Source organism: Drosophila suzukii, chromosome 4 (genome assembly GCF_043229965.1).
Source record: "Drosophila suzukii chromosome 4, CBGP_Dsuzu_IsoJpt1.0, whole genome shotgun sequence".
In the NCBI taxonomy this organism is placed as follows: Eukaryota; Metazoa; Arthropoda; class Insecta; order Diptera; family Drosophilidae; genus Drosophila; species Drosophila suzukii.
In genome coordinates this window covers 844,299-868,465 of record NC_092083.1, presented here as the reverse complement: position 1 = coordinate 868,465, position 24,167 = coordinate 844,299, and the positions used below count along the sequence as shown (strand labels likewise).

Below are 24,167 nucleotides of genomic sequence, written 5' to 3'. Positions count from 1 at the left end.
GTTTAGAAAATCTAACATTGCCTGATCATTCAAAATTTTTTTTTGCGTATCAAACTCTATTTTAAGTTCCTGGAAATTTAAGATGATGTTAAACATTTTAATATAGGAAAAAAAAATTATGGGCAACAGTTTTTTTATTCCAATTTTTTAAAGCTTTGTTTGTATTAATCAAAAACGGATCTAACGGTTTTAGATTAATCCTAATGGTGTATAGCCCTTGAGATATCTCATCTTTTGACATACGACACGTTGTTGTAAAAAGTCACGTTTTAAAGTTATTAATCCACAAGAATTGCCACATTTACCAGTTCATAACTTCTAGCACTACCTGAGAATTTAACATTTTTTGGTACACCATGTCATCTAAAACCTAGACGTAGTCTAAATGTAAAAATGTAAATAGTTATATAATAAACGTAGCTTAAGGCCGCAGTACCTATATCTGCAATAAAAAAGCATAGCTTATAGGTAATTTCTTAATTGCCTTTTTACCTGAGAATAAATAAATAAAAAACTTTTTTTGGTATTCAAACTTTATCACGTAGTGATGAAGCGCACCAGGAGGGTGTGGAAGAAGTAAAAATCTACAGTGATCGTCCGGTCGTTACGAGTGATACATCAATCGAAAGGTATCGCAAAAAGGATTGCATACCAAGACCTTATATAATTGGGTTGGGAAAAGAGGAATGAAAGTGTAAAAGTGAAAATTTTGCAAATTTGATATTTTGGGGCCGGTGGGCATAAATACGCCCGGCTTTTAAGCTAGTTGTATTCTCACTTAAAACACGCGTCGAATGACACCTCAACCGGATGCTCCGTTCAAAAGTAATATGCAAAACAAGGTTTTGTGGAACTTCTCAAAATGAAATTTTATTTTGCTTGTCAGTTTGTAGGAATGCCCGATAGGTGGCGCTTTTTTTGTTAGGATTGGGAAATGGCAAACCTTACTGAAGAGAAATGTCTAAAGAGCGGGAAAAAATATGTCGTCGTTTGCTGTCCCTATCGTTCTACTTTGTAGGTCTATCGAAAAACCTGTTATTTAGTTAGTAGTTCGTAGGTCTTTGAGTAAACGTTTTTTGCGTTACACTACTTCTACGAATTAGTACATATAATATTCCAGTCAAATCGAACACTTTCCCTAGTGCTCACAGCTTCAATTGGTAGGAGGGTAATTTAAACATTGTATTAATTTTTGAATAAATCGATTTTGTGTTTTTCTCTACTTGTTACTCATTACTTTAGGCCAACTGTGTCCGATTTCGCTAAGTAGGCACGTGGTTGATTGTTGTGCCTTCCAATGTGCATATAATAAATATTATTTTCCCCTCTTTCAAACGCCACAAAAACACCCAAAAGGGCATAAAAAACATCCTGGTGCAATAATGAATTTTCAATTGAGGTCCTAACCTTCTCATGACATGTGGCCTTCTCTATTGCTTGTGGCGGTCATTGTTTACGAGCGGTGGTAGTAGCCCTAATGCGGCTGCTCAAGCACGTGCTGGCATTAAAAATGAATACAGCTCGAAAGGACCAAAGGGAAAAGTCCACAACTGAGTTCTGCAGACGTTTTTAAAAGACCGCTTTCCACTTTGCAAATTGAAGAACCACTAGGAATTTGACCAGCTCAAGTTTACCAAAAATACTGCGCATTTCAGGAAAAAGGGGTTCTCGTTTTCAGTATTTTTTCAAAATAACCGCGTTTTACTAAAAATACCTTACCAGGGCGTGCTGGAAATAATTTATGCTTATGCTGTTTTTTATTCTTTTTTTTCTATTGTTTTAGCCAAGGGTCTCGACCGCTTTAAATCGCAAAAGTTATTCAAGATTTATTTAGTACACTTTTTTTTCAATTCTTTACAGTCATTAAATTGTTATAACCAAGTAATAATCAATATTTTTCAATTCAATCGAGATTGCATACCAAATACAGCAAATCAGCTAGTTGGCGATATAGGCTAGGTGTGTAAGTGAAAATAAAAGAAGAATTGCTTTAAGCATATCTTAATCGCTTTCGCACTCCCTTTAGCTGCTTTAGTACCAAGGTTTAGCTTTAGTACCCAAGATATAGCATTTTAAAGCTACGCAACTCATAGAGTAGAAGGGAATATTAGATTCTTCGGAATGTATGTAAAAGGTAGAAGGAAGCGTTTTCCACCATATAAAGTATATCGGTGGTGAAAAATTGCAGAGCGCTGAATGGCGGTAAGTTTCTTATGTACTATAGTAATTTCTGTGGTACCCCTGCATATCTAGACATCTCCTGGAAGTATCAATACCCATCAACACACCAAAATCTGATACAATCGGACTATTTAATAAAAAGGTATAAGAAATTAAAAACTACTCCTACTATTTTTAAAAACTTGCAGAGGATATAATGATTTTAGTCAGAAGTTTTCACCGCAGTAAAGGAGACCTTACCCTTTGTGTATATTCTTGATTAGCATCACAAGACGAGTCGATCTACCCCTGTTTGTCCTGTTGGGAATATAATTCTTTCAGTATTCCAGAATTTCGAATAAAATTTTTAAAAAATCGGACGATTATATTATGTAGCTGCCTTAGGAACGATCGCATAATTAATGGGGAAATAATTATAGCTTCGTTATTTTTGATCATGTTTTCTTTTACTCCGGTATATGTATAACATTTTTTAATATTTCAAAATTACAAATTCAATTTAATAGGATCGAAAAATTAATGCAATATAATACAAAGACCGTTATATTTCGTTTTCGGTAAACATAAACGGTAATAAATTGAAGTAGAACATTATCATAACATTAAATTTTTAGTTTTCTAAAAAAAGCAATGCTCTGTTAGTACATACAATGTACGCAATTGTATAGAAACTTCGGCTTGCCGAAGTAAGCTTCCTTTCTTGTTTTAAAATGCTTTTTATACCCGGTACTCTTAGAGTAAAAACGTATATTGTATTCGGGGAAAGTATGTAACAGGTAGAAGGAAGAGTCTCCGACCCCATAAACTATCATCAGCAACATTAGCAGTGTCGATCTAGTCATGTCCGTCCGTGTGAACGCTGTGATCTCGGAAACTATAAGACTCCAGCTCTTATAGTTTTCGAGATCACAGTCTTTAGATTTCAGATTCAGATTCTTTCTGCGTAAGCAGCGAAAGCTGCTTATACAGTTTTCATGATAGAAAAAAATGGATTGACCTAAAATGTTGTCACACTGATATCTCGGAAACTAACTATTAAGATTGCATTGTGCGCTAACATGATAGAAAAGATTTAAATTTAATTCAATACTTTTCGATTGGATTGACCTGAAATCTAAACCTGTCTGTCGCCATACATAACATAACAATATATTGAAGTCGGGGAAAAATGGCGCTTTACAATCTCCATCTGAAAGCCGAGGCACTCGACTATAGCCACTGCATTCTGCGTATACTAGATTCGTCAAAAATTATGTAACAGGTAGAAGGAAGAGTTTCCGGCCCTTTAAAGTGTATATATAACAGTTTTGATGCTACAATCGAAATTGTAGTTGAAAGGTGTTGCTAAAAAGGGTTAGCCCACTCAAACTGTCACATACCGCTGCTGGTATACCTCTACCTCACTCGCAATCCCTTTACATGAGTAACGGGTATCTTATAGTCGTCAGCGTGTTCCCTTAATTTTAATTAGATGGTATTATGATTTCAGTTAGAAGTTAGAAGGAGACGTTTCCGACCCCATAAAGTATATACAGGGGTGGTCAAAAGTATTTTCACAAAACAAAAATGTTAAATATACTCGTAATTTGAACTTACTTCTTGTTAACTTTGGCATGCCGAAGATAACTTCCTTTTTTGTTTTTTATACTTTTTAGAATTTATTAAACATTCGAAATAATTTACTACAGGACACAAAAAAAGGAATTGATCATTAGTTTTTACATATAAAAAACCTGATAAACCCTTAAAATGTAGAGTGGCAGAAAACATATATTTACATATGTGACACAGAGTTAACTAGAAAATCGCTAACAGTTGTCAGATCCTTTCTGTCTACCTAGGGATGTGAACGGATCAGAGGACTCTTACAAATCGCAGTTCAAAGGGAGCTTTGCCTTTGTGTTTATGTCTGTTTTGTTACTGAATGCGCTTTGTGTGTTTATTGTTTGTTTGTTGATGGTGCACTTGTTTGGTCAAAAAGCCGCAAACAAAAGGCTGACTGGACCGCGCATAGCTTACAAAGGACTACATTTTCTGCTCCGTTTATCCGGCAGTCCAGACATCCATCCGCCGACAGATTTATGTTTTATTTATGCCTGCTTATGTTTGTGCATTTCTATCTAGCACCAGCCATCCCTTAGAAAGACTCGCACATTTTCTCTCGTACACATATACTTAAGGACACACAGGACTCCTTTTATTACCGTTAGGTCTGACCATCCATTAGTTAGAAGCTTGCAAGTGCTGATCAGTGGCGGATCCAGGACTAACTCGTAGAGAAGTGCTAAACGGGTGTGTTATTTTTATTGTATATGTGTATATATATAAAAAAAAACACCTCTTATCAAGGTAAGGGGTCGCATGATCGGACGGTTGCACCTTCAAAATACAAAAATTTCTGGTATAAAATTTTGTGATGAAAAATGCTTGTGCATTCGACTTAATAAATACACTTTCTAAAATGTTTTCATTCTTTCCGCTTCAGCAAAATATTTTAGCTTCTCGGATACAAAGGTATATTCTAATGCAGCGTGACAAATGAGAGCATTTCAGTAAGTGTTTTTATACAATATTTCACCAGTTTACAAAAAAAATCGATGAAATACGCCTTCCAGGAAATCTTTGTTTTCCGGTAAGGTACATCTTCCTGATTAAGAAAAGGGCACTTAAAATTTTTTCTATGGTACAAATTTTTTTTAAAGTGTAAAAAACGTTTTTCGCTTTTTATTAATTTTCTAACTCGAGTTCTGATAAACCGAATTCGGTCATCAAAGACTCATTTTACAGGTAATAGAATGCCCTCTAACAACTTGCACCAAATTCTTACGTTCCCCAATACTGAACATTTAAAATAATGTATACTTTTATTTTTCGTGATTATCGTCCTATAGCGTCTTTCCACAGAAATCCATCCACCATTTACCATCTTTGAATGGATGGTCCATAAGGTTATACCGTTCCGAAAATTTCCCAGTTAGTTCCCTATCCAAATTTGACGGACTCTTTTATGTGATAGTTATAGCGTCTTCCCACAGAGATCCATCTACCATCTACCACTCGTTTAACGGATGGTCCATAGGGTTTTGCCGTTTCGAAAATGGCAGTTAGTTAGTTCCCCATCCAAATTTAACTAACTCTTTTTTTTCGGTCCAAATCTGAGCTCTTCTTCTTGACAGTTGAAATCGAACAAGGGAACAATCGAGAATGGAAGGCGCGGAACCAACAGGTTTGGTTTGATTAGCCAAATCCGCTGTTATCGGATGGTAGATGGTGTATGTGCTCTGTGGGAATCGGAGTTTCACATTAGAAAATGGGAGGCGGAGAACAGGTTTTGTTAGATTAGCCACAGGTCTTCAGATCAGATGTTATCGGATGGTAGATGGTGGATGTGCCCTGTGGGAATCGGAGTTTCACATTGGTCAAAAATCCCAACCGTTTCGAACGGATGGACTCTATGGGAAGGGAGTATGAGGCGATGTTTTTCGGTGCAACTCTAAGCTCTTCTTCTTGACAGTGGAAGTTAAAACATTCACTACGAAAAAATCCCAACAGTTTCGAACAGATGGAATATATGGGAAGGGGGTATTAATAATCCTGGTCAAAATGTGTTTTGGCATTTTAGTTCCCTTTGTCCATACCTACATGAACTTCAAATTTTTACACAAACACAATGGAATTCATAGCCACTATAGGAATCTATATGTCAAGTCTTAACTCTCTAGTTTGAAGTTTGTGAGCTCTAGAGCGGGAGTTCCACATTGGGATAATAAACTTGCGCTGCGGAGGAACCTTTAACAATTGTACCCATTAAATCACGGCGTTCTTGTTAAAAGACGGACAATTTCAAAACTTGATATCTTATATCTATTTAAATTTGTACAGAGTATTATCGAAGAGCATAAGAAATTTGTCACGTATATTCACGATTGCTGGCGTATATGCCGCCCATTTAGACAATCACTACTTATTAAAAATACATAAATAGGCAATATAGATCACGCACGTTATATTATTCCTACACTCAATTTTACCCCAAAAGTTTTTAAATCAAGTTAAACAATATTTTTAGGCTCAAACCAGGGTCAGACCACGTCACCGCCATCAAGTCCTTTTGTGATTATTACACTTGTCGCACCCCATTGGGTTTAGTCACGATGTTATTGACTCACCCTGCAGATTACTATGTTTTCAGAAACCGTCAGTGTCTGGTTCATCATCTGCGATGTACTTATTCTGTCAACTTTCCCTGGCCATCACGTACATGCAATGACATTTTGTGGCTTATTACTCTGGCTGGTTTCCTTACCGTATTCTCCCTAATATAACAAAAGATTCTAAAAGGGGATGAAGTTTTTCTAATACCATACTGATTTTAGTCACCTAAGCTACTTTTATAACAGATCTAAAGCTTACACGTCGTTCGATTGTGTTCGAGTACAGGTCAAATTCATATAATACGAGGGTTGCTATCTATAGTTCTGACCTAATAAAGAAAATGCGAATATTTATTATCAAACATAGTTTTATTGGTTGCCAAAGTATTCTCCAGCAAGATTTATATATACACTTTTGCATGCGCTCAAACCAATTTTTTAAGCACTTTTTTCACTCTTATTACACCTTTTTCTCACGATGTGCGGGAATAAAAAATAGTCATTGGGTGCCAAGTCGGAACTGTACGGAGAGCTCGCATTGTCATGGTGCACAATGATCCGAAAATTTCACGCAAACAAATTGTGGTGTACCACTCATGCCACATGACCAGTTTTAAAGAACAAACAGGCGACCATTTGCTTCGAACAACATTTGTTGGATTTGGCTCGTCTTCAAAGACCCACACGGTCGATTGCTGTTTTGTTTCGGGCTCATAAGCACAGATCCATGACTATGGCTAGAAGTGACCTAGGTTAGAAACTTAAATAGCAGCCCTCGTAAGTTTGTGCCTACACTCAATGTACATCCTAAATTACGTTAGGTGTACCTTTGAGTGTATCTCTTTTATTGAACGATGTTATTAAGATCAACTACAATTTTCTTTTTATAAACGAAAAAATAATAAAAACTTATTAAATCGATAAAAAATACGAGAGAGGCCGCTATGGTCGAGTGCATCGACTCTTCCCTATATACACAGCCATTACTCAGATAAGATTCGAAAATTTGGTACTTTGCCCCGAATATCCTAAAATTGTGACGTGAAGGAAGGTTTTAAGTTTGGGGTAGGAATATATAGGTAAAATCTTGCTGGATTTTGCAACGCTTAGTTTTGGACTACAAAAAGTACGGATTTTGCCGACCTGTGCGATTGTGGGCGTTAAATTGGGCATGGCACTCGGCTGAAGCTAACATAGACTTCATGCGCTCTAGGAGAATTTGTATGTACAATTTAGTGAGCGCATCCCAGTGCAGTTAGTTTAGAAACTATACAAAATTGTTATTTTCTATTTAAAATGGTGGTATTTGTATTAATTTGTGCGTCGTTTTCTTTTTAATAGTTTAGCCACTATTATCATATTTACGTTTTCGTAATGTGTGTAAAAAAATAGTTAATTAACTATTAAAAACACATATCCTAACGTAAAATCTTCCATACAAAAAAAAGTATCACATAATAACTTTTCTCCAATTTGTTGTTTGTAGTTCCTAACTGGGTCTAGCGTCTCGTACACCTAGACTCCCAAGTTAAACTCTGAAAAGTGTAGACTTTACTCAAAACAAATGTATGGGGATCATTTTACTATTAAATTGGTAAATTTTAGCAATCGATTTTTTTGTGGGTAGCTTTTACAAAAGAAAACGCTATAGCCGAGTGCCTCGACGCCGATAGGCATTAAAACACTTAAATTTGTATTTGTTATATTGTATTCGATTTTAGCTGCCTTAACCCGTTACTTGTAGAGTGATAGGGTATAGGGTATATTCTATTCGTCGGAAACTGTGTAACAGGTAGAAGGAAGCGTTTCACTTCAAAGTTTATATATTCTTGATACAGATCACTGCCGAGTCGATCTAGTTCGTGTGTCAGTTGTTTTTGACAAAAAAATAAAAGGTAAATGTACACTGAATAAAATATGTGAGCGTAACGATTTGTGAACTTGGCTCTTGGATGAAGCAAACAGGCGTTTCATACCCACATTACATTTTAAACTGTCAAAAAAAATTTTATTGATCAATAAAAAAATTGGTTTTTATACCCGTTACTCGTAGAGTAAAGGGGTATACTAGATTCGTCGGAAAGTATGTAACAGGCAGAAGGAAGCGTTTCCGACCCCATAAAGTATATATATTCTTGATCAGGATCACTAGCCGAGTCGATCTGGCCATGTCCGTCTGTCCGTCTGTCTGTCCGGATGAACGCTGAGATCTCGGAAACTATGAGAGCTAGGCGATTAAAATTTGGCGTACAGATTCCTGAGCTTCTTACGCAGCGCAAGTTTGTTTCAGTAGACTGCCACGCCCACTCTAACGCCCACAAACCGCCCAAAACTGTAACTCCTACAGTTTTAATGCTAGACAGAAAATTTTAACTGAAATGTATTGTTCTCATCAATACCTATCGATTGACCTAAAAAAAAGTTTGCCACGCCCACTTAAACGCCCACAAACCGCGAAAACCTGTGACGCCCACAATTTGCATGCTAGATAAAAAACTGAAATAACTGAAATGTATTGGTGTCGTCAATACCTATCGATTGATCCAAAAATAAATTTGCCACGCCCACTCTAACGCCAATAACGCTTAAATCTGTCTACCGCCGGTAGGTGGCGCATTTAAATTTCGCTTTGCTGCTTGCATATCTCCATTTCCCTTTGAGTAACGGGTATCCGTTCTTCCTTGTTTTAAATCAACTCTTAATATATGGAGGTTTTAAAACTTACCCACTTCTTTTATTGCTGCCCAATCATTGAAACGATATTTTTTAATAATTAGCGTCTACTTAGCCATTTCTATATGTCGTCTCTGTAACGAAAGGTATAGCATGAGTATATTTTAAAATCATAAATTATTATGTACCTTGTATAAGTAAAATAAAAATGTGCACGCATAAAAACACGTTATTTAAGGTGATGACAAGATTAATTTGGTCCCAATCGAACCGCTTTGAAAAAACTGTTTCTGGCGGTACAGATAATCAAACAAAAACACCTCTTAACAAACAAATGTTCTTGTACTAACTTTTCTGCTAAGTAAAGATACTTTATAAATTATTTTCAGGACCTTTTGTGACCTTTTTAACTTTAGCCATTTCTAGCTTTCTTCCGCTTAACCAGAGGGTTTTTCTAAAAGTTGTGGAACAAATGTTTTTTAGCTCAACCGTATAATACGACAAAAAAATCCAGGGCCGTAACACAGCAAATAATATTCTTGATCAGGATGACTAGCCGAGTTGATCTACACCCAAAAAACGTCTTTGAGTGTCAATTAGATAAGTGTGGGTGAAAATGACACTGCACCTAGGATCAAGTTATTGGAATCAATTTGATCCTAAATAAGTATCAAAAGTATTACAACATTCTATGAATAATCCTATTTCACCCTAAATAGTGTCATTTTGACAACAACCGTGGATACTTTCATACCGATAAAAGCTTTTTTTGACTGTTCGAGTTTCGAACTGCGCTTAGGTATCGGTTATCATGGGATTTGAACTAAACACCCGCGGGAAACGTTGTGCGATAGACCAATGGGTAAGGTATCTGTCTTTGATGCGAAAGGTCCCCGGTTCAAGTACGCGCCGATGCTGTAAGATTTTTAAGAATAATATCTAACATTTTCTTATCAATTGTAATTCAAAATTTATATTTTGTTTATATTCCAGATTTCAAATAAAAAAAGAATAAATAAATTGGTCACGAGTGGAACTCGAACCACTCAGGCCCATGCATAAAAACAATGCGCTTGCATTCTGATACATGCCTATGTTTTATTTTATTTAAAAAGCTTTTTCGTAAACAATTTTTTTTAAAGTGGCGAAGTGATCTTATGTGAGGGTCAATTTGATGTTCTTCGTATCAGAGATTTTTTGACAATCAATAGTATCACATTGATACCTAAATAGGGGCATATTGAAGACGATGTTTTTTTGGGTGTAGCCATGTCCGTCTGTCTGTCTGTCCGTAAAAGCTAGAAGTTCGGATTTCGCATGCTGATTCTTGAGCTTCTGGGACAGCGCAAACGCACATACGCTCACTCTAAAGCGTGTCTATCGCGCACATTTTAAAAGATTTTGTAAAAGTAAATACTATTATCAATAAATATCAGCATGCTAAAAATTGTCCAAATCGGACCATTCATTAAAAAGTTATAGTTAAACTTAAACGTTCAAAAATCAAGCCCAAACCTGGTCAAAAAGTGCGTAGGCCCGTTTGTTGACAATTCATAAACGCTCATTCATAAAATTTGATAGAAACCTTAGGGTTGGGTTCCGAACGAATGGGATCAGTTTAAGAACGTAACAAGCTTTTTTTTAGATCAATCGATAGGTATTGACGAGACCAATAAATTTCAGTTAAAATGTTGTATCTAGCATGAAAATTGTGGGCGCCACAGGTTTGGGCGGCTTGTGGTTAAAATGGGCGTGGCATATTCGCGTAAATCTGAGATCCCATTTTTCTATCTTTGATAGTTTCCGAGATATCCGCGTTTAAAACTGTAGTAGCCACAGTTTTGGGCGGTTTGTGGGCGTTAGAGTGGGCGTGGCACATTGCTGAAACAAACTTGCGCTGCGCAGGAATCTCAGGAATCTGCATGCCTAATCCCAGTATTGTAGCTCTTATAGTTTCCGAGATCTTAGCGTTCATACGGACAGACGGACAGACGGACATGGCTAGATCGACTCGTCTAGTGATCCTGATCAAGAATATATATATACTTTATGGGGTCGGAAACGCTTCCTTCTGCCTGTTACATACTTTCCGACGAATATAGCATACCCTTTTACTCTACGAGTAGCGGGTAGAAAAATATAAACAATAGAAATAAATAATAGATATATACAATAAGCAATTAACACAAATAATACACCAATCGAAAGGAATACTTTATAAGGTCGTAAACGCTGCCTTTTACCTGTTACATACTAGCCGACGAACCTATTTCACCATTTTTCTTTAAGAATAACGGCTATTAATAGTGAGATGTAAGTGTTTTGTTTACTAAATGTTCATGTATTTTTTTTTTTCCTTAGACAAATTAACAGTGTAACAAAACTATTGTTGTTTTGCCTTCTCGACTATTAATTTTTGGTCGAACGTATACTATTTGGTCCAACCCCTGTATTGTAAGCTTGTATTCTGTTCATATCTTCCTTTCGTTTGTTGTGTGTGCAGTTTATGGTTGAATGTACTTTCAATGTAATTCCTAACGCCATCTCTCCATATGGTGTGTCCGTAAAAAGGAAATCTTTCTCATTACTATTAAATTACATGAAATGTGACCACTCTGACATTCGATAAATTTCGTATGCGTGCCTTTTTTAAATCGTCCATAGCAACAGAAGCGACCAAGAAAAATAATCCGATGTATAGTCCCAATGCGGTGTAATTGTATTGGACATCTTTATAATGATAATATTGGACATCTTCTAATCAGCATGATTTTAAAAATGGAGCTCCCAAATATTGAAAAAGTGTTGTAATTAATACTGTTAATATGTACTTTTAAAAACTAGCGAACCTTTTGCTAGTAAAAATAATCATAATAAAATACATTTATTTGGTGTAGTAAAACAAGGAAGCAAGATAACTTAATTTAAACTGATTTTAAAAAGCATGGATGCTAACGGCGCTTATCCGAAATCTATGAACCTTTCCAGCTTAAGCCATATCATGCAATTTAAACCATACTTTTTATTTTAACGTACTACTGCGCCAATAAAGTAAGGTGAATTTGTTTTTTCGATTATCGTGGTGTGGTGCACTATGAAGTCCTTCCACCCGGCAAAACTGTTAATAAGGAATATTATTTGAGCGTTATGCATCGATTGCGTGAAGCAATTTGCCTAAAAGGACCAGAATTATGGACAACAACAACTCTAGGTTTTAGCATCACGATAGTGCACCGGCTCACATTTGACTCGTTCTTTGTGGCCATTTCGATTTGGCTCTGTGTGACTTCCGGCTATTCCTAAAACTCAAGAGACCACTCCGGGGAACACGTTTCGAGTCGATTGAGGAGCAGAAGTTGCTATACCCTTGCAGGTCGTTGCCGTGGGAGCAATGTACATATATACAGAGCATTCCGATTTTTAGAAACCTAAAAACTAATTGCAGAAATTTTAAGACAATGTTCCGTTTCAATACACTGCCGTGTATGTTTACCGAAAACGAAATATAAAAGCCGATGTATTATTCTGACATTAATTATTCGATCGTTCCCTTAGTAGCTTTATTCACAATTCTGAAATATTAAAACAATGAAATTCCCAAGGTTAGAAGCTAATATGTCAAAAACACCGAAGTAATAATTTTTCCAAAAAAAATCCATTATTTTTCCGATATTATTATGGGAGCCATAGGGAATCGGGCGACTATGTCATATAGCTTGGGTATGTTAGTTTGTCAAAGCATTTGACAAATCTCTTTATCCTTCGATTATAACTGAGGCTCAAAAGATAAAGAGTGTCCGTTATAAATATAAATTCATCTGTAATTGCAGTATAAAAAGGCAAGGAATTAAATTTTTCCACTTTGAAGTCCTTTTTCTCAGAACCCTTGCATGGGGTAATTTTTTGGCGAGTAGAAAATACTAATTTGTTTAGCTATTTTTTTTTAAATCGGAAGTCTTTTTATGTAAATTTCTCCCATGGGAACGAAATACAAGGGTATAAAAACTTCAGTTTGCCCAAATTACCTTCCTTTCTGGATTTTATTACATTTTCGATCTGGTTGTTGTACTTGTTCGGTCTAGCTGGTTGCAACATTTATACTAACTACTATATAAAAAAGTCTTAAGATCGACTCGTCCAGTAATTCTGATCAAGAATATACTTAAGGTTCGGACACAACTACTCCACTGCGTTGCAAGCTTCGGACTGAAATCATAATACCCTCTACAAGGGTATAGAAATCATAAAGATGATGTCATGAAATACCAGTCTGGCGCCCACATGCTTAAAGATCTTGTAAAATTAACAACAGAATACACGTCAGTCGATGACCTGATACCCGTTACTTAGCTAAATGGAGTGCGAGGGAGCTTTTTCGGATTCGGCATAGATAGGTATGCAGATTCTGGAGATTCTTGCGTAGCGCAAGTTTATTTCAGCAAACCGCTTAAACTGTGGCACCCACATTTATAAAGATATAATTTTAAAATAATAAATTAGAGTGAAAAGTGTAAGAGTAAAAGGTGTAGGTGTAGAGCGGGCGGGAAATAAGAAGATATTAACTATTGTATTTACTAAGTGAATCTTGTATGGTGGGTATGTAGGTATGATCTTCAAGTTAGTTTACCACTGATGATTTTAGTCAATAGTTTTCAACAAAGTAAAGGAGACGTTTCCCACCCTATAAAGTATTTGTATTCTTGATCAACCATGTCTGTCTTTTCGCCCGTTCCTACGCAAACAAGTACCAGTATTAAAGCTATCGAAATGAAATGTTTCCAAATCTCTTTTTTCTTCTTTGCATGTAATATAAAAGTCAAAAAAGCTGAATCGGACAGCTATATCCTATAGCTTCCATATAAATGACTTGAAAATAGTTATTCATATTCTTTTCTACTCGGAGGTGTACCAACATCTTAAGATTTCGCGATTGTAATTTGTACGTTAAAATCAGACAACTAATTCATATAACTAACATAGGAACTATTGGTATTTATACCCGTTTCTCGTAACGGGTATACTAGATTCGTCGGAAAGTATGTAACAGGCAGAAGGAAGCGTTTCCGACCCCATAAAGTATATATATTCTTGATCAGGATCACTAGCCGAGTGGATCTAGCCATGTCCGTCTGTCCGGATGAACGCTGAGATCTCGGAAACTATAAGAGCTAGGATATTGAGATTTGGCGTGCAGATTCCTGAGTTTCTTACGCAGCGCAAGTTTGTTTCAGCAATGTGCCACGCCGACTCTAACGCCCACAAACCGCCCAAAACTGTGGCTCTTACAGTTTTGATGCTAGAATAAAAATTTTAACTGAAATCTATTGTTCTCATCAAAATCGATCGATTGACCCAAAAAAAAGTTTGCCACGCCCACTTTAACGCCCACAAACCGCCCAAACCTGTGACGCACACAATTTTTATTCTAGATATAAAATTTTAACTGAAATGTATTGATCTCGTCAATACCTATCGATTGATCCCAAAAAAAATTTGCCACGCCCACTTTAACGCCCATAACGCTTAAATGTGTCTACCGCCGGTAGGTGGCGCATTTTAGTCTCGCTTTGCTGCCTGCATATCTCCATTTCCCTTCGGTCCCTTTAGCTGAGTAACGGGTATTTGATAGTCGGGGTACTCGACTATAGCGTTCTTTCTTGTTTTATACACATATCTTGATAAGATATTGTAGCTTAATATGATTCAATTTGCAAGAGTATATAAACTTCATTTCGAATCTTTCAGAACTACAAATGATTTTTAAACGATTGACAATGAGGTAATGCTGCTTATTAAACACATCTGAGCCACATCTGCTCTGCACATGCCTATATCCACGTACTTATGTGTATTTGTAACATGTGGGGATCCGCGGGGTGGGTGTGGTAGGGGGTCAAACCACCTACTCGGGTGAAAAGTAAAAAAATATTTTTAAATTTAAGACATTAGACAGAGTTAAATTAAGATTAGGACATTTTATAAAAAATGTCTGTCCGTCCGTATGAACGCAGAGATCTTAAAAAAGTAGAAAGTTGGTAAAAGGCATACGGGTTGTGCTGAAGTCTGTACAGCACCCAAGCCGCTAGGGCGCTATGGGCCGATTTTGCTATAGGCTAGGTGGAGCTATAGAAGAAGAACGTAGGTGGCGCTATAAGCTAGGAGAAAAAGCAGAGTTGCTCTAAGCATATATACATCCCTCTCGCACTCCCCTTCGCTAAATAACGGGTATCTAATAGACGAGGCCATCGACTGTAGCGTTATCTCTTGTTATATTTAAAAACAAGAAAGGAAGCTAACTTCGGGAAACCGAAGTTTCTATTCCCTTGCAGGTCGTTCTCGTGTGAGCATTGTACGTAAAGAGCTTTCTCATCTTTAGAATACTAAAAACCAATTTCAGAAATTTTAAGATGTTATTCCATTTTAATTAACTACAGTATATTTTTACCGAAAACGAAATATAACAGTCTTTGTATTTTTTTGACATTATTTATCCGATTGTTCCTATAGCAGCTATATGATAAAGTCGTCAGATTTAAAGTTTTAATTTTTAACATGTTTTTAAAAATATTTTTTTGGTAATTTCTATGGGAGTTATAGGATATAGTTGTCTGCAATATAAATACAACTTTTGGGAAAGGGTCATCCAGATAGCTCAAAAACTGACAGACGAGCTTGCGTAGGATTGGACAGACGGACATGGCTATATCGACTCGTCTAGTGATGCTGATAAAGAATATGTATGTTATACTTTATGGGGTCGGAAACGTCTCCTTTACTTTCTAACGGCAAGTGTAGAGCAACAGCTTGCCAAGCTTCTGGATAAAACGAATCTATTGAAAGGGTAATCTTATAGTTCGGATTCGTACATTGTGATGCCACTTGCTGATCCAATAACATAGTATTCACGTGCGAGTGTGTGTTGCAGTGCTTTAGAAAGCGTGTGACGATCAGCAAGTAGATTGAGACTGAGTCGGAGACTGCAGCGAAAAGTGGTTTGGTCCCCTCCGATTCTTTCAGTCGCTGGAAGACTGGCAATGCATCATTTTGCGTTGGGCAAAACCTCAGTTGCAGCCGCAGCATCAGCAATGGTCACAGAGTCGTTGACTTAAGCTCAAGCTGTTTTCCTTTTTGTGTTTGGTTTGTGTCTTTTCTTGGGGAAGCGCAGTCTTGTTTGTCTTCTGCTTGTTTTATTTTTACAGCCTTGTGAGAAAGAACAAATTTTACGGACTTTTGTAAAAGAAAACAAGAAACATCGATATAGTCGCGTTTCTCGACTATCAGAGAGACTAAGCAGCATAGCGACTTTTTCCGATATTCTATTCTAACATGCTATCAAAAAATAGGACCTCTCAGCGAGGTAAGAGTCGTGACTGTCGCAACATACAATAGTTCTAATATTAAATTTTGTGTCCAAAAATTCTTTCAAATTGGTTTAATACTGAACTGAGTCAGGCTGCACTTTTTATCGCGCAATTATGTGCAATCGCACATTTTTAAGACAAAAAGTTGTATATATCAAAAGTTGAAGAATCTCAATAGGAAACAAGAAAATAGCCAAAAAGTGAGAAAAAAAACTTTTCACTATAAATTTGAAACTATTAACCTTTTATTTACCTTTCCAAAAACGTATAGCACGAATCTGTATATGTAGTCTTTTAAAAATTATAACTCTTAAAACCGGTCTAGGTATGCAATCCTTTTAGTATTCGCTATACCCTTTGATTGGTGCGGCTATATATGCCGGTGGGCTTCGTCACTACGTGGACTGCCGTCCACAGTGTTGATGCTCCGAAGGGATTGCGAGAGAGAGAAGGAGATGTGCATGCACCAAGCCGGCTGTTTCCATTGCTTGAGATCAGACGCTAGGTGGCGTATTGGCGTGGTGTACAATCTCGGAAACAGATGATTGATTTTGCTTATTATTGATTATTATTTGCTTATATAATTTTAAGGAATGGTCCGATTTGAAACATTAATAATAATAACACTAGTTTACAAAATAATATCCATGAAACACTCCCAATCGATTGATGGAAAATAATACAATACAATACAATACAAAATATTCAAAAATTTCAGAACTTATACATTTTGAACTACATTAAGTATATTGTAAGCTACAATTCGGCAAATTTTCAAAACAAAAAAAATATTGAAAGTATTAGTAAAACTATTTAAACAAATAATTATTTAATAATTTCAACTGATCCTTTTTACACTATTTTCGGTATATGTATACTTATTTATTAAGTTATTATTATTATATATTTATTCCTATATGATGATTTGCTTTAATAGTTTTTTTCGATTACAAAGTATTATTGATTGTCGACTTTTATGACGCTAAAAACCAAAAGTTTAACAACACTGCCTAAGGGAATAACATGATCCTCCTTACGTTGATCAATACTGGAATTCAAATTTCAGGCTCAATTCTGTTGTCGGCCTAACAATGCAAAGCTATGAAAAATTTAACTTATTTTACCTTGGATTTTGTCGAAATATGGCTTGTTTGGTTCGTATGAACAGTAACTTTAAAGTGGTGCTTGTTTTTACTGATCAACATACAGTCACTAAATTGTTTAAAAAAATTACACATTTTCCATATTTGGTGATCTGTAGCTCAATATATACTATTTATTTATTTTGCAAAATTAAAGGGTGACATAATAGTTTTAAGCTGAAACATATATACCTAAATTTGTTGGGCGTAACTTGAGATATAATAAAAAAGCACAAGGATACCATAGAAATTTTCTTTAAAAGATCTTTAAAAGAAAAATGTGTATTTTTTAAATATTTTTGATTTTTTGAGGCTTGCGTACACATAGCGTAGTGCTGTAGTGGAGTTACAGCCTTTTGAGGCTTGGCTATTAATAGCTATAAATGTTTTCCAGCAAATATAGCAGGTTTTTTCAAAAGTGGAAAACTAAAGTTTATTTTGTTCAGCCGTTTATCACCATCTCGATAAGTCAACGTTTTGGGACAAACACAAACTGGCAAACAGAACCAATTTTTTACTTCGAAAAGTTGGCGAAAATCTTGTTTAATAATAATATCTTTTGAACGGTGCATCAGATTTTAGTAAATGAGATGTCATCCGACGCGCATTGTCAGCAAAATGCAAAAAAGTCTGACGAAATAGCATCCCCACCGGCCTCAATTTAAATTTAAAATTTCACTTTTACACATTTACCGATCTTTCTTTCAAGCGATACCTTTCGTGCTGTATCACTCATTTTTATTTTCATTTCTTTGTGTGAATATAGTAGTCGTGGAGCGCCGTCCACAGTGATTATCTAGTGGACACATTTGCGGGACTATCGATGGGAAACTTGTGTTACTGTCCCTGCACATTTTTTGCTTGTACAATTTAATATTGGGTCAGAAGACAAATGTCATTGTTTTTAGAGAACGATGTTTCGCTGCCGCATTGTTTTGCACTCGAGAAAACGAAAACAAAAGCATCGTCTGTTGCTTTAACGCTGAATGGATGGAGAAGTGGTCTTCTAGTCGGAAGAACAAAACAGTTTTTTGTTTTCGATTGTTATATTGGCCTGACTCTTGTTACGGACTCCAAGATTTTACTTATTTTTGCTTGACTACAAGATACCTCGTTTTTTTTGGTAAGCAAAACATCAAGTTTTACTCACAGAATATTTAACACGTAGTATGATAGAAAAAAGAACATTACACAAAGTGGCAATCTGTTTCCTCAATTCTGTAAAATATTTTAACTTTACATCAATTTTAAATTAAAATCTTATGTGAAGTATGAATTTTAAATAAATCTCCGCCAAGATAAATTGTCTATTAAGTGACCTAAGTTAAGTTATTGGGTAGAGGTAAATACTGATTTTTTGGAAAAACTTATAAAATAGTTATTTTTAGTTGTATGCAGATACCTTCAAAAATATAAACATATAAAAAACCGAAAAACGATAAATTAGAAGCTTTTGTTACTACTTTGTTCATAAAAGGGTCTAGTTTTAAAAGCAGCGGAGTTAATCATAAATATTTAGGTGAAAGCGTTTGAAAAACGTTTAGCTCTGAATGGAATGGGTCTAAGATTATCAACATGGCCATGTCTAAAAGCCTAAGTTTATATATTCTTGCACCCATGAGGTAAAGTCAATGTTACTAACATCTTTTTTATTTTTTAGGGATTGTTGCTAGCTTCAGTGATATTATACACATTTTACATTTTCTTTCATATATGTTAAAAACTCTGTTTCAAACACCAAATAAAATAAAATGCCCTGGCATTTCTGTTGGCGTGGCACTCACCACCGATGTCAGCGCCACGGCACCAAGCGGACGGTAGCGGTACTACTGACCATGCCAATGCCTGATTAACTTTGTTAGTCATATCTTTCAAAAGAACACAGCGTTCTCTGCATTTAGATAGGAATCAATATAATCAATTTAAATGAAAATTATGCGCGTTTGTGGGAGTTAGATAGGGCGTGGCACTCGACTGAAACAAACTTGCGCTGCTTAGAAGATCTAGAATCTGTATGCCTAATCACAAATTTCTAGCTTTTGAATATTCTGAGACCTCAGCGTTCATACGAAACAGACGCACAAGGCCAGATCGACTCGGCTAGTGATCACTATCAAGAATATATACACTTTGCAGGGAATCGCTTCCTTTTACCTGTTACATACCTTCCGACGAATCTAGTACACCCTGGTACTCTACGAGTAACTGGTATAACAAGAGAGAACGCTATAGTCGAAGGCCCCGACTACCAGATACCCGTTACTCAGCTAAGGGGAGAGCAAAGCGACTGTTCCCAAGATTGCGCAGATTCCTTTATTTGCCAATATTTTTTTTACGGATAGTCTGATTTGAACAATTATTAGCATGTAGATTGATATTGATAATCAAAACAAAATCTCGTCTACACTTGGCATAAAATTTAACAAAACTTGGGCGCAAGACGGTTTTAGCTTTGTGTGCGTTTGCGTTAGAAAGCAAGAGCCTTAAGATCTTAGCGTTCATAAGGACGGACATGGCTATCAAATCGAAAACACCGCTCAGCAAGGTAAAAAATACAGACGATCGCGCCTTCAACATAAAAAGGTTTTGATACCAACTATCGAGTAAATAAATACACTACATTTTGCTTCTCCGGTTTCCCTAGATTAAATCCACCAAATTTAACCTTTTCTACTTTCGCCGCAGTTGTTCCTGAACCAATCGACTTAATAAGGGTCCGAGAATTGAATGAAATTAAAATACCCCTCTATCGGTGTATTACTTGCTTCGATCGAACTATCGCAGCAGAATTTCATTTAGCGGCTATATGTAGCCGGTTGCAATTCGTCCTTACGTACACTGCAATCACAACGATATATGTAAAGTAAAGTATGTAAGAGTAAAATCAATTTTAGTATCAGAATTTTTGTATATTGCAGGTGCGATCGGCACGACTCGAATAGTGAGTCTGATCAAGAAAACATATTCCTTAGGGATGGACACACTTTCTTCTCTGCTACATTCTTTTCAGGTAATACAATAAACCGTGTTACTTTGCGAGTAGCGTGTATAATAATACCAAGGCTTGAGAGTCTGATTTTTGTTCCCTATGGGGGAGACAGAGAAATCTTTGTAACTTTGTCTAGCAGTTACATGTTTCTGTTTCGTTCGGATGCAGCCTAAAAATGCAAGGAAGCGAAATTTGTGGTCCGGTTTCTTCAAAACAATGAAATTCAAACTACTAAAACTGGCCCGATTGCGATTGCACAGGTTTCTTCGCTCATTTTGCCAACCAGACTTCTTCGTCTTGCTGAGCCTCCTAGCACACCTTTCTTGTTTTATTTTTATTGATTTCTTGGATTCGCATTCACCTGTTGTTATTTCGAGTGTGTTGTTCCTTTTTTTGTTGCATCGGCGTAAAAAAAGCAACAGCATTAGCGTCGACAATACAACTAGTTTTCCGTGCTGCATTCCCGTCGACTGTCGTCTTATGTCGTCCCGGCGGATCGACGCTACTTGCAGCATGGCTATGTGGATTCGGACTTTATCTATATAACCCAAAACATGTTTTTCGCTGCATTTTCTTAATAGACAGAGACTTGCAAGATCTATGCTTTTTGAAAGGTATGCACATTAGGACAGACATTACTTTTAAGCTTTAACTAATTTACTTTCAGAATAAGACCCTCGGTTACCCGAACTAAATTCGAACTTAAATAAAACAGAATGTCGATTATCTAAGTACGTTAATCAGAATCTAAAGATAATTGTTTTGCAGACTCTGTAAAGATTTTTCAATATAGTATTGAAATAATTGTTGTTTGAACTACAATGATGAAATAATTGTTTAGTTATAGAGATATTCCTCAATAGGGGCTATGCTAAACAAGATGTATACAATGTATTCACTAGATCGTTGTTGCACACATGTACATCTGTTCAGGTACTCTAACATCGAATTCGCTTGGGCCATTGCTAGTATTAATATGAGACAAATATCGGACCAATATTAATGCATTGGGACTTCTCACCGCTAGAAACATGCACACATAGAAATTCATTTCTTAAATGCACTCTAAGGGTATTCCGAGCTTCGGTCCCGAAAGCTAGCCTTTCTTTCTTGTTTAGTTCGTTGCTGCTAATTTTTTTCTGTGGGCCAGTTTTGCCAGATCTCTCAGGCAGAACTGGATAAACAACCTGTCATGTTGCCCCCGTACGTACTCCCCAAGATGAACTTAATGATCGTGCGTGCAAATGGGTAAGCGCTGTGGATCTTTTAAAAGTGCATGCTGTATTTCTGCAAATAAATGACTATTGCAGATACTGGCGCAGTTGATAACGTATACTTCGACGCATACGGTAACACAAACTGTAAGACAGGAACCGCACAATGCACAAGCAGGCTTTTTTAACGAACTGAATGAGACATTTGATTTGTAGGACAAACCCTCGTCCCCAAACCTTACTATCCCCTTACAAGTGCTCTCTACTGCTGTCGCGGAATATGTATTCGCGCTGTTTGAGTGCATTTTAAAATGGGCAGATCCTGGATCGCAGTAAATAGCTTCAGTTCTTTTTGCGAGGGCACCACAGGTTTTAACAGTAGGTAGTAGGTAGGAGGGCGGCGGGCGGCGGGGCAGCATCATTGTTTTCCTTTGATTGTCTCTTTGATGTACCCGTGAACCTTATTATAAACGCGGCGGATGTGTCACGGCACCTTTCCTGTCCGTACGGTCCCCAGAATTTATGGCGTTCCACGGTGACACAACCAGTAAACAAACCTAGCAGACAATCGAAAAACGATAGCAAAGGCAATAGCTCGAAGGACCGAGTATGCATGACTCCGATGCCAATAACATTACGCCGATACGAAACTAGAGACTAGAAAGTGTGAGCTCAAAAGCTCCATTGAGGCTCAAACTGAGGTGTATACTCCAGAAGAGAGAAATGTACGTGAAATATACGTATGGGATTTGCCGAATCGTACAGAAATACTTTGGCAAGTACTGCAATATTGTTGCGATTGCATTTAAATCTACATACATGCACGGACGTACAAGCACATGCGTACTCAAAAACCAGTCCACTCGGAGCCAGCGCACACAAGATCTCCAACTCCTTTGAGCCAGCTACTGATGAGATACTCCTCCCTTGTCCCGACTCCTCTCGAGCAGCGCGAATTTCGATTCCAGTTCCGATCGCGTACGCCCTGGCCCCCTTGGCCCCCTTGGCCCCCTTTCCAAAGACATTCTCGCGTGGCAATGCACCTGTCGCGACCAATGCTTGTATGCTGCAGCAACCGGCACCAGAGTCCACGATGAATCAGGCAAACTGGCCGGGCCACAGGCTAAAGATCTCGGAGCATTGGGAGAAACAATGCCAAACGACGTGGCAAAAGGAAACATTTACGACCATCATATGGGGAATTTGTGTATTGCCGCTGCGGAGGTACGCACTGTACTCACCTTTCCTCACAGAACCCGGTTGAGATTGCGCATCTCTGAGTTGTACTCCTTTGACTAGGTGCAACAAAGACTGCTTTGTAAGCCGTTTGCATGTTAGATATATTTATAGAACAAATATATGTGGATGATGTATAAATTATCGTATGGCACTTTCGAAAATTCACATTATATTACTGCGTCACATGTAACTAGGTTCCATAACGCGGCTCGAGGATTTCGCGTTTCGCTGCCCCACGACACTCCGAAGAACTTGGGATCATGGCACAAGTTTGGATACGCCTGGGAGCACAGTCAGAGGCACCGTATCGTATCTACAAATCAACGTTGGGCACTGCAAGTGTGTCCCTCGTCAGCCTGGGCGCTAAAAGATATTACTTTTCACCTGCTATTCGTCTCTATTCGTCCACCTACTGGCAGTTCGTACTTAGATTTGTGTGCGGCTCATTTCCTGTAATAGCACTTTTGAGTCAGTATCCTATCTGCAAATGTGGCCCTACGAGACGCTTTCATGGGGGCATAACTCTGGGCTCTCTCGCTCCTTGACTCGAGGAATCGATCTTGCCGTGTGCCGTAGGAAACCGCTTGCGAGGTTCAATGGCATTTTTGCACCAATAACGGGGTCTTGCACCACACTGCGCTTGAGTTCCAGTGCTTTCGGCCTACCGCTCGGTGTTATCGCTGCAAGTGCTGTCACCTACTAATGACAACAAGTGACGAGTAAATGCTGGAAGCGCACACACCACCGGTGCTCGGGCCCTGACGGACATTGTACTGAAGTCGTTTGTAGCTAACACAAAAACACAAACACACCACACAGTGCAGGGGCACAGGCACATTGTTCACATGTCGCATGCGACTGTGTTTCCACGGTTGACGGTTGTCTCGCCGCCCGTTCTTCCAGAAGAACGCTTTGGGCGTTCAGAGGCTGCCACCAAATCTCCGCAATCAGCACATGGCGGGTTCAAAAACAAACACCATCCTGGCCAAAGTCGAGTGAGGCTATGCAGCATGAGGTTGGCATAGGGTCTTTAAGTCGGCACGCGCTCGTGGAATGTGGAATGTGACCCAAACCACAAGTGAGACGGCAAAACGGCGCGTTTTGAAGCACCACCACTGCGTAGCGATGTTCAATAGTCACTGACTAGTCACTAGGTTGTCTCCGCCCACGGTGCGCAACTGGTGCGCTCTGAGCGCAGTTTTCAGTTTGAATGT

General features: G+C 37.6%; 1 protein-coding gene across 3 annotated transcripts in view; it reads right to left on the bottom strand.

Annotated features, from left to right (window-relative positions):
- Positions 1-24,167, bottom strand: part of Sox102F (transcription factor Sox102F) — a 73,802-nt gene extending 49,635 nt beyond the window's left edge. For 2 of the 3 annotated variants that reach the window (XR_011604536.1, XR_011604537.1), the window contains exons 1-2: positions 22,956-24,167; positions 9,061-9,142 (exon numbers count right to left, since the gene is read on the bottom strand). The gene's annotated coding sequence lies outside the window, so the exon portion shown is untranslated. The remainder of the gene's footprint in view (positions 1-9,060; positions 9,143-22,955) is intronic. The other variant, XM_017088652.4, reaches the window with a different exon arrangement.